The sequence below is a fragment of the Mya arenaria genome, chromosome 1, assembly GCF_026914265.1.
Source record: "Mya arenaria isolate MELC-2E11 chromosome 1, ASM2691426v1".
Taxonomy (NCBI): Eukaryota; Metazoa; Mollusca; class Bivalvia; order Myida; family Myidae; genus Mya; species Mya arenaria.
Genome location: NC_069122.1, coordinates 53,922,017 through 53,936,404, shown reverse-complemented (window position 1 = coordinate 53,936,404; position 14,388 = coordinate 53,922,017).

Sequence of the window (14,388 nt, the reverse complement as noted above, 5' to 3'; positions counted from 1 at the left end):
AAAACTTGAATAGTAAACTAAGTATGTAGCCCAATTTCTTTCATAAATGCAAATAAGACACACCTTTAACAATACGGTAACTGTCTTTTGTGTAGGGTTCAATGATTGATAATGGATGTTCTTAATGCTCTAAATAGCGACCTGACCGGCAAAAACGTGATTTTTTTTCTCAAAACTGACGAGTCCAGGGCTTGACGCTTATTCTAATACTTGGTTGCCCTTCGGGCAACCACCTAGCCATTTTCACTTGCCCGAATGGATTTTTTACTTGCCCAATTTTGGGGGGCTCATTTTGTTGTTATACTTCACATCAAAACCAATTTCCAGATTCAACCTGCACATCAGGGCTTGCTGTATTTGAAATAAATCAGTTGTCATAAAATTTGTAACTAATAGCACATACATTCAACTTATTAAGGATGAAATAAAATTGAATTATAAGAACCAACAGTCAACCTCTTATTATCTTAGCCTTGTAATCTTACATTTATTTTGAAGTAAATTACAATTTATCGCAATGTAAAGTGAAATCGTAAAGTTCAAAAACCCAAGAATCCGAAAATTGGAGCAGTCCGAAAAATAGCCAAAAAGACCATTCTCGCTGTGTCTGAGTCTAGGAAAATTGTTTCCCCAAGACTCGACCCAGCGTCGTTTTCGTTTCTTTTTATAGCTGGTCTTTTTCTCGGATGACTTAGCCTTTTTTCGTTTGAAACATTAAAAAAACTTGACAGCGTCGACTGTCAAAACATCATTTGACGATTTGTGTACATTGTGAGGGCATTAACTGGAATGCTAGCTATAGGGATTTGGTGCAGCTCACGCGATTGGCCAACGGATCTAGACGGAATTACTCGAGCTCTATCGGAAAATATTCGGCAGTCTTCGCCATCGTAGTTTCGAATGAAAATGTCAGAGGAGCTCCGTTTGACCCGATTTTTCGAGTCAACAACCAATGAGTGCATTAGTTTCGGTTTGATAAATACTCTCCAAGAAGGAGATTACGGACTACTATTTTTTACCAGAAAAGTCGCCACTATGACGAGTTTTTTTTGTTACTGCCCGATCGGGCAGGTAGATTCTAAAAACCACTGCCCGCCTGCAAAAATTACTTGCCCCGGGCAATCGGGCAGTGGTTAATGTCGAGCCCTGGAGTCTGAAATATAACAGTGCATACATTCTTTAATAAAATGTCAAATTAAAATGTATGCACGCTTCATACCAAGATCCATGTATTGATAAACTATGAAATGGTGTTTGATTCAGTTATACATGAAGTATTTTGAATTAAGCTTAAGCAATCTGGTATGAGTTGCAAGATGCATTTTATGATTCATATTGGGCTTAAAAATGAAAAAGCCAAATTCACATTTTGTTATATATTTTTTAATTATATTGAACAATGCAATATGTACAACGACATAAATGGTATTATGAATTTAAATATTGGTAATAATGTATCATATTGGTGTTCATCACTTAAATGAGTGTTAATATATTGTTTAATCAGCAAACACTGGAGTATTACCGAACTGTCATGTGAGAAATCGTACGATATCTATGTATTTATGTAGTTCATATAGCTGTAGAGACCGGATGCACCGTTATTTCGGCGCATTAGCAATTTCTGCTTCTTAATGGATTGATAATATAGAGGTTCAAAAAGTGTCCCAATTTATTTCATCCTCACATAAGTTCGAAATTGAGAGAGGAAGATTCCATAATCTTATTAGAGACGAACGAACGTAAAAATACATATTGTTTCAGAATATTGTCCAATCAAAATATAAGTTTCTTCTTTGCTTTTATGCATACAGACGTTTACGTAGGAATCACTTTATAAAACAAACTGACCTAACTAAGCTAAGTTTAAAAATTTGTCAGTTTGTGAATATGTCAATGTTATTAACAATATTGCCAGTTTTTTTCCAATAATATGAAAATTCCGAGAGAAAAATCAACAACATTAGCTGCTTCGTAAGAACTGTTTATACATACAATATTTTACTAGTATCTTATATAATCTGTTAAGATATATTAGACTGAATATTACAATGCTCATCATCTAGTTTCATCTTTATTTAAACTCATTGTTATTGTGTATTACATTGCTAGTAGTGTGATCACACGTGTTTTTGTCTTTACCACATACAAATATACCATTTGTTAATGGCCAAAGGCAAGATGCCGATTTGTTAATGAAACTTGAAACTTGAACTAAAGCCTCGTTTCAAACACTCTAGATCTTAATCCACATCGTAGTATAGATTCGTTAGTTTACTTACTTATATAATTATCATTGAATATCGGTGGTAATATGTTTTATGTAAACCAGGTAACATAACAATTCAATTAACGAACAAACTAAAAAAAACGAAAATGATATATGTCATTGTTTTTGTTTACATCGGTTGTGATCGGTCAATGCTATGGTCGAACATTTGACCTTGGTCAGTAAGTTCAATCACAGTGTTTTCGTCCGTTGAATATTTATTAGTGTCTATTGTGGTCCGAAAGTGATAAAAATAAAATACAAAACATGTAGTAAATATTAAAAAAGTATAACCTATATATAAAACCAGACTGCGTTAACAATGTATGACCGTATAGGGCGGTAACGTCGTTAATACAGAGAACACCTTTCACTTGTAGTGTTACCTTGACCGTTATTTACCCGTAAGCACTCCCATATTTGTAACTATTTACTTACAACTTTTTATAAGAGTTGTGAGTCATCGAATTGTCTAAATAAACATTAAGCAGGTGAGGAAACAGGTACCTCTCAAATCAAATCAAATAACGGCGCTTCAAACGGTTACATGTAGGAGCCTTTCTTAAACTTAGAAACTTCTTAATTCAAAGAATGGCCATAAAACATTTGTTAAGCCAAGAATTGAACTTATTATACCTTAAGCGAAGCTTGGTTTCCAAGTTTGATTTTGTCACCAAACTGGACAAAAAAGGTTAATTCCGGTACCCCGGTTCCCCCCACATCATAATACCACGTGATCGCGTAGCATCGTGCCAAAAAAAGAACTGGAAAGAAATATCGTGCCAAAAAACGTGACTACGATGTGAAATGAATAATTATGCTTTATCTAAAAGAGCATAACTAACATCAAAAAGAAAACACTGGCGCTTCAAATTGTGAACAAAAAAAAACATGAATTGCAAAAGAATGCCGCTTAATGCAGTTCCGATCTGCCATAATTACAACTGCATTAAACAGTAAACAAATGGTTTTAAATTTAACAATTAATCACTTAAGAAATAGAAGAGACCTAACGTTTAAAAGCTTTTTGATATTCAAGGAATAGGGCTTAACTCCCTTGAATCTTCATTGCATGGTAACTTTCCTTCTAGTGTGATAATAAATTTTTGATGCATCTTTTTTACTATTCAAAATGGTACAATTAATTACATTTATTTTTGTAAAACAAATGGAATAATTTTTTTAATTTTTTTTTTGAAATTCGATAAGAGTGCTTTTCTGTGTCTGAGTTCAACCTCGGACTTTAGACTGTTTGTAATCAAAGTATTGAACTTTGCTTTCTTGAACATTTGAAACATAAAGCTTAAACTGAAATCGAATTATTTCCCTTGAACATTCAAAACAGTGAGCAACACATAAGATACATTTGTGTTCGCAAATAACTTTGGCTACATTGTTGTTGTTTTTTTCACTCAATGACCTTAATTTGTTGAAGGACAAGTAGCTATCCATAACTGTCAGGCTCATGGTCATGCATACATAAGACCTCATTAATTAAAATGGTACGATAATCAAAGAAAATGTTCAAAAACATTCATTTCATTTGCCCAAATAAGTGTTTTTTATGTCCATTATCGCAAAAAACAACATAAAATTGTACCTTTATTGGCTTTAGAGCCGTGTGAAAATATGATTTACATTTAAACTTTTGGCTAATGAGTATATAACTGTTCTAAATATTTTTAATAAATTCCTGTTTTTTGTTTGTTGTTTGTTTGTTTTATATTCACAAACAAGTCTGCAAAAACATCAGGGTCTAAAATCGGGTAAATACGTTGTGTTGACCCTTTATGTTTTTGTGATCCCGGAACAAAACTAATTCCGAGATCCGGATGAGAACTCTAAAACAATTATCGGGTCTTGTTGTTCGACGAAAGAGTTCAGACATATTTTACGCGAGCAACGCGAGTAGTTCAGAAACATGCAGTCACCTGGTGTCTATAATGATGTTTCCGGCATTCTAACAAGGATACATACAGCATCAGCATAAACCACTAGTATAAAACTTGTAAGTTGTCCAATTGAAAGTTCTCTTTGGGTTAGTCTGCACATTATTTGTGATTCACATTGACCAATTAATTAACATTTTGACTTTTTTTACATAACCTAAGAATTTACCAGTGTATATACAATTGGATTAAGATAAATAAAATAGCTAAATTGTGTTTATAAGTAAATTAAGTGTTAAAATGTCAACGGAAATGCTTTATTTTATGCGATAGAAAAGTATTTTGAAAATAAAATCATTTTAAGGCTTGCATTTTCAAAAGTTTGTTCCATTGAGTCCATCTCAGTTGCTGTTTGCTGTTTATCCATAGGAGTATAACCACTAAACCAAACCTTCGAAGAATGTTTTAAAGAAGACCGCCAACATAAAATATGCGAGACCGCTAAAGGCTCAAATGGCGATCATCATTAACAATCTTTTCAACATACGCAGTACGTTTAACGCAGGCTCAGGCCGTAGATTTTCTCCAAAAATCAAAATCATAGAGGCACTCGACTGAAAATGAATTACTTTTAGGGCTATTGATGCGGACTACTAAGACGTGTATGACGTATATGACGTCCATGCCTTTAAAAAGGACCAGTCTACATTTTCGTTGTGGCACAATTGCATCCCGGGAAGTCGTCCGTGACGGCGGACCAGGAGAACAGCAAATCAGGAAGATTGGCATCGTCCAACTTCAACAACCAGGGAGAGACATCCCAACACTAATCAAAATATCTATAAATTATACAGAACTACAATCACGATTCAATGCGTTAAATCGGACTAAGTAACTGCTGAAAACGCTTATCACATCATTAATTGGTGTATGAAATTTAACGCATTCATGCGTGTACATGCAAGTATGAACACTTTCGACGTCATTATGTTCATATTTTATCATATACGCTATAACTTTGCGCCACTAAGAACTTCAGTGCATATTTTCCTCAAACAGTTAAAAAATATCCCCACATAATTTTGAATAACGAAAATAGCCCTTCATAGCGAAACGTGTTTTGTGTGTATGTTTGTGTGCATGAGCGTGTGTGCGCGCGCGTGTGTGTGTGTGTAAATGTTATAAACAATCTAACATTAGATGAATGTAATTGTATACCACGGACATTGTTACTTCCCAAATTAAGTAGCTTATTTGTCAATAAAAAAGGAAACAAGTGGAGCAAAAAGGGCCCTACATTGTATATCGCTCACCTGATTAAAATGACCAACTAGTCAGTGGTTAGTAAGGATGTTGCTGCTTGCTAAGAAAGTAGGTGGTGCCGACTAATTTCGATGGTTGATAAGATAGTAAGCCCTTACAAAGGGAAATCGGTAGTATTTCTAGGGAAGTCCAGATGTTGTTTTAGGAAATATATTAGGAAGTTATTGATTGCTGTGACTGTAGGTAGTTGCTAAAGTTATCATTTGTGGCCAAATAAAGTGCTCAGGCAAACATAGGTTGCTTTGTATATAAGTACTTTTTGGGGAAGTCAATGGTTGCTTTAGAAGTCATTGGTTGCTAAGTGGGTCATTGGTTGCTAAAGAAGTAAGTGGATGCTAAGTAGGTCAGTGGATGCAAATGTGGTCATTGGTTGCTAAGTTAGTAAGCGGATAATAATGAAGCCAGTGTACACCCTAAGGAGGGAACAGCTTCGACCTTAGGAACATATTTTGGACAATCTTGGTAGAGGACCACCACACGAGAATGCATACCAAATATCAAGTATCTTGGCCTTGCTATTTCGAAGAAGACGATTATACAAGTACATGCATATTGAAAGCCTGGGATCCCTTATACGTGGCTAGCTTTTACACCTAAGACATACATCGTACACTTTAAATAAAGAAGCTACATACCAAATATCAAGGTCAGGGCCAAGCGATTTCAGAGAAGACGTTTTCCAAAGAGTTTTTCTATTAAAGTATATAGAAATACTTGGACCCCCAGGGGTCACACAATCACCTGTATCATAGGAAGTATATAGACCATTGTTGTGACGTCGAACTCACCAGTATCAGAGGTAGTATATGTACCATTGATGTGACGTCGAACTCACCAGTATCATAGGAAGTATATAGACCATTGTTGTGACCTCCCACTCACCAGTATCAGAGGTAGTATATATACCATTGCTGTGACCTCGCACTCACCAGTATCAGAGGGAGTAAATAGAGCATTGCTGTGACCACACACTCACCAGTGCCTGAGGTAGTATATATACCATTGTTGTGACCTCGCACTCACCAGTATCAGAGGTAGTATATGTACCATTGCTGTGACCTCGCACTCACCAGTATCAGAGGGAGTAAATATACCATTGCTGTGACCTCGCACTCCCCAGTATCAGAGGGAGTAAATAGAGCATTGCTGTGACCACACACTCACCAGTGCCAGAGGTAGTATATATACCATTGTTGTGACCTCACACTCACCAGTATCAGAGGTAGTATATGTACCATTGCTGTGACCTCGCACTCACCAGTATCAGAGGGAGTAAATAGAGCATTGCTGTGACCACACACTCACCAGTGCCAGAGGAAGTACATATACCATTGTTGTGACCTCACACCCACAAGTGTCAGAGGAAGTATATATACCCTTGTTGTTACCTCACACCCACCAGTATCAGAGGTAGAATATAGACCATTGCTGTGACCTCACACTCACCAGTGCCAGAGGTAGTATATATACCATTGTTGTGACCTCGCACTCACCAGTATCAGAGGTAGTATATATACCATTGGTGTGACCTCACACTCACCAGTGCCAGAGGTAGTATATATACCATTGTTGTGACCTCACACCCACCAGTAGCAGAGGTAGGATATAGACCATTGTTGTGACCTCACAATCACCAGTAACAGAGATAGTATATATACCATTGGTGTGACCTCACAATCACCAGTGCCAGAGGTAGTATATATACCATTGGTGTGACCTCACACTCACCAGTGCCAGAGATAGTATATATACCATTGGTGTGACCTCACAATCACCAGTGCCAGAGATAGTATATATACCATTGGTGTGACCTCACAATCACCAGTGCCAGAGATAGTATATATACCATTGGTGTGACCTTACACTCACCAGTGCCAGAGGTAGTATATATACCATTGTTGTGACCTCACACTCACCAGTGCCAGAGGTAGTATATATACCATTGTTGTGACCTCACACCCACCAGTAGCAGAGGTAGGATATAGACCATTGTTGTGACCTCACAATCACCAGTAACAGAGATAGTATATATACCATTGGTGTGACCTCACAATCACCAGTAACAGAGATAGTATATATACCATTGTTGTGACCTCACAATCACCAGTAACAGAGATAGTATATATACCATTGTTGTGACCTCACAATCACCAGTATCAGAGGTAGAATATACTAGTAGATCATTGCTGTGACCTCACACTCACCAGTGCCAGAGGTAGTATATAGACCATTGTTGTGACCTCACAATCACCAGTGTCAGAGGTAGTACATATACCATTGTTTTGACCTCACAATTACCTGTATCAGAGGTGGTAAATAGACCATTGATGTGATATTACCTTCACCTGTATCAGAGGTAGTAATAGACCATTGTTGTGACCTCACAATCACCAGTTCCAGAGATAGTTCATATACCATTGGTGTGACCACACAATCACCAGTATCAGAGGTATTATATTAACACTCAGCAGTGCCAGAGGTTACAACAATGGTCTATATACTACCATTGATGTGACCACACAATCACCAGTACCAAGGGTAGTACATATACCATTGGTGTGACCACATAGTCACCAGTACCAGAGGTAGTACATATACCATTTGGTGTGACCTCAAACTCAACAGTACCAGAGGTTGTACATATACCATTTGGTGTGTCCTCACAATCACCAGTAACAGATATAGAATATATACCATTGTTGTGACCTAACAATCACCAGTACCAGAGGTAGTATATAGACCATTGGTGTGACCTCACAATCACCAGTATCAGAGGTAGTATATAGACCATTGGTGTGACCTCACAATTACTAGTATCAGAGGAAGTATATAGACCATTGTTGTGACCTCACAATTACTAGTATCAGAGGAAGTAAATGTCCCATTGATGTGACATCACAATCACAAGTAGCAGAGGTAGGATATAGACCATTGGTGTGACCTCACAATCACCAGTATCAGAGGTAGTATATAGACCATTGATCTAACCTCACCATCACCAGTACCAGAGGTAGAAAATATACCATTGTTGAGACCTCACAATCACCAGTACCAGAGGTAGTATATATACCATTGGTGTAACATCACAATCACCAGTAACAGAGGTAGTATATGTACCATCGGTGTGACATCACAATCACCAGTAACAGAGGTAGTATATAGACCATTGGTGTGACCACACAATCACCAGTATCAGAGGTAGTATATGGACCATTGGTGTGACATCACAATCACTAGTACCATAGGAAGTATATAGACCATTGTTGTGACCTCACAATTACTAGTATCAGAGGAAGTAAATGTCCCATTGATGTGACATCACAATCACAAGTAGCAGAGGTAGGATATAGACCATTGGTGTGACCTCACAGTCACCAGTATCAGAGGTAGTATATAGACCATTGATCTGACCTCACCATCACCAGTACCAGAGGTAGAAAATATACCATTGTTGAGACCTCACAATCATCAGTACCAGAGGTAGTATATATACCATTGGTGTGACATCACACTCACGTAACAGAGGTAGTATATATACCATTGGTGTGACCTCACAATCACCAGTAACATAGGTAGTATATAGACCATTGGTGTGACCACACAATCACCAGTACCAGAGGTAGTATATATACCATTGTTGTGACCTCACAATCACCAGTAACAGAGGTAGTATATAGACCATTGGTGTGACATCACAATCACCAGTAACAGAGGTAGTATATAGACCATTGGTGTGACCTCACAATCACCAGTAACAGAGGTAGTATATAGACCATTGGTGTGACATCACAATCACCAGTAACAGAGGTAGTATATAGACCATTGTTGTGACCTCACAATCACCAGTAACAGAGGTAGTATATACCATTGTTGTGACATCACAATCACAAGTAGCAGAGGTAGGATATAGACCATTGTTGTGACATCACAATCACCAGTAACAGAGGTACTATATAGACCATTGTTGTGACATCACAATCACCAGTAACAGAGGTAGTATATATACCATTGTTGTGACATCACAATCACCAGTAACAGAGGTAGTATATAGACCATTGGTGTGACCACACAATCACCAGTACCAGATGTAGTGTATATACCATTGATGTGACATCACAATCACCAGTATCAGAGGTAGAATATGTAGTATATATATCATTGATGTGACATCACAATAACCAGTATCAGAGGTAGTATATAGACCATTGGTGTGACATCACAATCACCAGTAACAGAGGTAGTAAAAATACCATTGATGTGACCTCACAATTACCAGTACCAGAGGTAGTATATGTACCATTGATGTGACATCACAATCACTAGTATCAGAGGTAGAATATGTAGTATATATATCATTGATGTGACATCACAATCACCAGTATCAGAGGTAGTATATAGACCATTGGTGTGACATCACAATCACCAGAACCAGAGGTAGTACATACACCATTGATGTGACCTAAGAATCACCAGTAACAGAGGTAGTATATACAATCACCAGTAACAGAGGTAGTGTATATACCATTGTTGTGACCACACAATCACCAGTACCAGAGGTAGTATATATACCATTGATGTGACCTAAGAATCACTAGTACCAGAGGTAGTATATACAATCACCAGTAACAGAGGTAGTATATACAATCACCAGTACCAGAGGTAGTATATACACCATTGATGTGACCTAAGAATCACTAGTACCAGAGGTAGTATATACAATCACCAGTAACAGAGGTAGTATATACAATCACCAGTACCAGAGGTAGTATATATACCATTGATGTGACCTAAGAATCACTAGTACCAGAGGTAGTATATGCAATCACCAGTAACAGAGGTAGTATATACAATCACCAATACAAGAGGTAGTATATACACCATTGATGTGACCTAAGAATCACTAGTACCAGAGGTAGTATATACAATCACCAGTAACAGAGGTAGTATATACACCATTGATGTGACCTAAGAATCACCAGTACCAGAGGTAGTATATACAATCACCAGTACCAGAGGTAGTATATATACCATTGGTGTGACATCACAATCACCAGTACCAGAGGTAGTATATGTACCATCGGTGTGACATCACAATCACCAGAACCAGAGGTAGTACATACACCATTGATGTGACCTAAGAATCACTAGTACCAGAGGTAGTATATACAATCACTAGTAACAGAGGTAGTATTTATACCATTGTTGTGACCACACAATCACCAGTACCAGAGGTAGTATATATACCATTGGTGTGACATCACAATCACCAGTACCAGAGATAGTATATGTATCATCGGTGAGACATCACAATCACCAGAACCAGAGGTAGTACATACACCATTGATGTGACCTAAGAATCACTAGTACCAGAGGTAGTATATATATACAATCACTAGTAACAGAGGTAGTATTTATACCATTGTTGTGACCACACAATCACCAGTACCAGAGGTAGTATATATACCATTGGTGTGACATCACAATCACCAGTACCAGAGATAGTATATGTATCATCGGTGTGACATCACAATCACCAGAACCAGGGGTAGTACATACACCATTGATATCACCACACAATCACCAGTATCAGAAGGAGTAAACATACCATTGTTGTAACCTCACACTCATCTGTATAAGAGGTAGTATATAGACCATTGTTATGACCTCACAATCACCAGTACCAGAGATAGTAAATAGACCATTGGTGTGACCTCACAATAACCAGTACCAGAGGTAGTAAATAGACCATAGGTGTGACCTCACACTCACCGGTATCCGAGGTAGTAAATAGACCACTGTTGTGACCTCACAATAACCAGTACCAGAAGGAGTAAATAGACGCTTGTTGTGTCCTCACACTCACCGATATCAGAGGGAATAATTAGACCAATGCTGTGTCCTCACAATAACCAGTACCATAAGAAGAAACAGACCATTGTTATGACCTCACACTCACGAATATCAGAGGGAGTAAATATACCATGGTTATAACCTCACAATAACCGGTATCAGAAGTAATATATATACGCTTTGTTGTAACCTTACCGTCATAATAACTGAGAAGTCCATCGTTGTTATCTCAATATCACCTGAATCAGAGATAGTAAATAGACGATTGTTGTGACTTCAAACTCACCAATATCAGAGGTAGTACATAAACCATTGTTGTGTCATTATGCCGTCACTCGTAACAGTTACCTGTAGTCCAACTAAATGGCCGTCAGCGAGTCTTTTGACGATTTTGTTTATTATGGCAGACTCGTTACAGGGATACATAAGAAATGGTAAAATAATACTAGAATTCCGCGAGTCGGATGTGTCGCCTGACGAATTATTTACTTTTATTGAATTTGGCCAAGTAGTTTCAGAGGAGATGTTCTTTAAGCGGACAAAGACCGATCACAATAGCTCACCTTGAGCACTTCGTGCTCTGGTGAGCTAAAAAAGTGTGCAAGGTAAAGTTAAACATGAAAATTAACAAAGGGCAATAACTCTAATATGAAAGCAAGAGATACAGTGCACTGCGATCCCCTTCAATAAGATCTATCTATCTATAAAGTTTCAAGTTGATAACTCTTAAAGTTTTCGAGAAATGCCCCGGACAAAATTTAAGCTTGAAAATTAACAAAGGGCAATAACTCTAAACATATAGATGCAAGAGTTACGGTTTTTGTGCACTGCACTTTCCCTCAATCAGATATACCTACGGAATAAGTTTCAGGTTGATACCTCCTATAGTTTACGAAATATGCCACGGACAAAACCTAAGCATGAAAATTAACAAAGTATTGTGATCCCGACATAATAACTAATATCCATACGAACATACCTGATAAAGATGAGCACTAGCGTCGAATCTATGTATCGGATGATGATGGATATAAGATGATCGTCAAGAAGTAATAAGTCCGTCAGGTCTCAGTCGTGGTCAGTCAAAGTCTATCTGTTTCCTGCTAGCTGGTTCCCTACATCAGCTTCTATTAGACTGGTTATCATAAATGAATAATATGACTGGTTCCCAGATCACAACACACCTCCCCCTTCTATTTTTTAAGATGTTTCATTATCTATCTAGATATATGAAAATAGTAAATAAGCCTTATGTCAATTTGACAAAGCTAAAATATACCCAACCAATTGGGAAATTATTATTTGTGAAAACTTCCCAAATTCTCATTAAAAAGATCACTTAAAAACACCCAACCATTGGATGATACCCCATTAACTAAAATGTTTGATATTTACAAATATCTACATATATATATAAATAAATGAATGTCAACTGAGTATTACTCACTTGAAAATTACCCAGCCATTGGGTTATCACATAATATTGATTACTAATTACCATGCATAACTGCCCATACACATATTGAGCTATATGCAAATAAAATATAAAAGTTTGACCCAACCATTGGGTTATAGTACAAAGAAATTGAATGTTATTTAACGAATCTGAGTTATGGCTTATTTGTCTTCCAATCTCCTTGTCGTTTATAATTTGTATAAACGTCTGGTATTTTCCATAGTCATGCTACATATGTCTTTTACGGTCGAGTTCCGACATTTGGCTATTTCAGCAGCTACATCCCCAATGAATTTGGGATTGTTCATACTTGCAGCTTTTGACATTTTCAGATATGGAGAATCCGTTTCAATTAATAACCGATTCTGTGGTACTTTCTGCAGTGCTGCTTGCTGATAATTGTCAAAGAACCAGACCATTCCAGTAAACCCAAAATAAGTATTGGGAAATTCAGACAGCCAACTTCTCATGGTCTCAGTTGTACCAGTAAAGCAATGTAAATGAAAAGGTTGATTTCTGGCAGTGTTCCCACTAGTTTTGATGAGATTTAAACATCTTCGGTATAATTCTCCAGGTTCTTTGTCCCTTTGATCTCTTATATGTAGAATCACGGGAGTCCGGATTGAGACCAAACTTAAAACTTCTACCAACACCTTCTCTTGGTTCTCCCACTTCTCCTCTGGTTCCGTATGATCCAATCCTACTTCACCCAAAGCCACAACATTGGCAAGTTTTAATTGTTGATCTAACTTACAAAGAATTGACGGTAAACTGTCAATGGATGAAACGTTCCGTGGATGTATTCCTACCGAGGCTGAAAAACCATGCCCAAGATGTGTATAATCTCCCAAAAAGTGTTTGGGATCGCAAAAATTGGCTATTCCACCTACTACTTCCACTTCATTTCTTGGAATTGAACCCACAGACACATTTATCAAATCTTGGGTAGAGCTGAACTTGTTTAAATTTAGTTTGAACAGTGAGCGGTCTAAATGGAAATGACTATCCATGGCTTTAGGTTTGGTTGGCACTGGAATCTCTTGTTGAACAGAAAAATTGTTGTCCATGGCTTCAGAATTTGTTGGCACTGAACTGACTTGTTGAACCGGTGCCATTGAAGTGTTTATAGAAATTGGTTGTACTGTAGACGAACGAGTAGAAAGTTGGACTGCAGCGTCGTCTGTGTTTGTAGAATGCACTCTTCTTTTTCCTTCAGTTAGAGTAACTTCCAGAGTGTCTGGCATGTTTCTACGAAATTGATGCCTATCTTCAACTGACAGAGTTTGGATAAGTTCTAAAAGGATCCTCCAATGTCCAACCAGTGCCCAAGAATTAATTGGGTTAAACTGGAAATGTTTGGGACAATCCCAATTTTCAAGTTCTTTCCATAATTCCAACCACTCCTTCACTTCATCTGTAATAGGAACATTCCTGGAAATCCAAATTGTTTTTTGACAATAATGATAGAGTTTGACAATACTACGTTTGCTAACAATTTTCTCCGCGAGCCAAAACAAACGTTCAAGCCTAAAATTATGCATTTGGGAATTGTTCATGTTCTTTTGATGAAATTGTTTTGGAAGATGATGATACTCAACGTG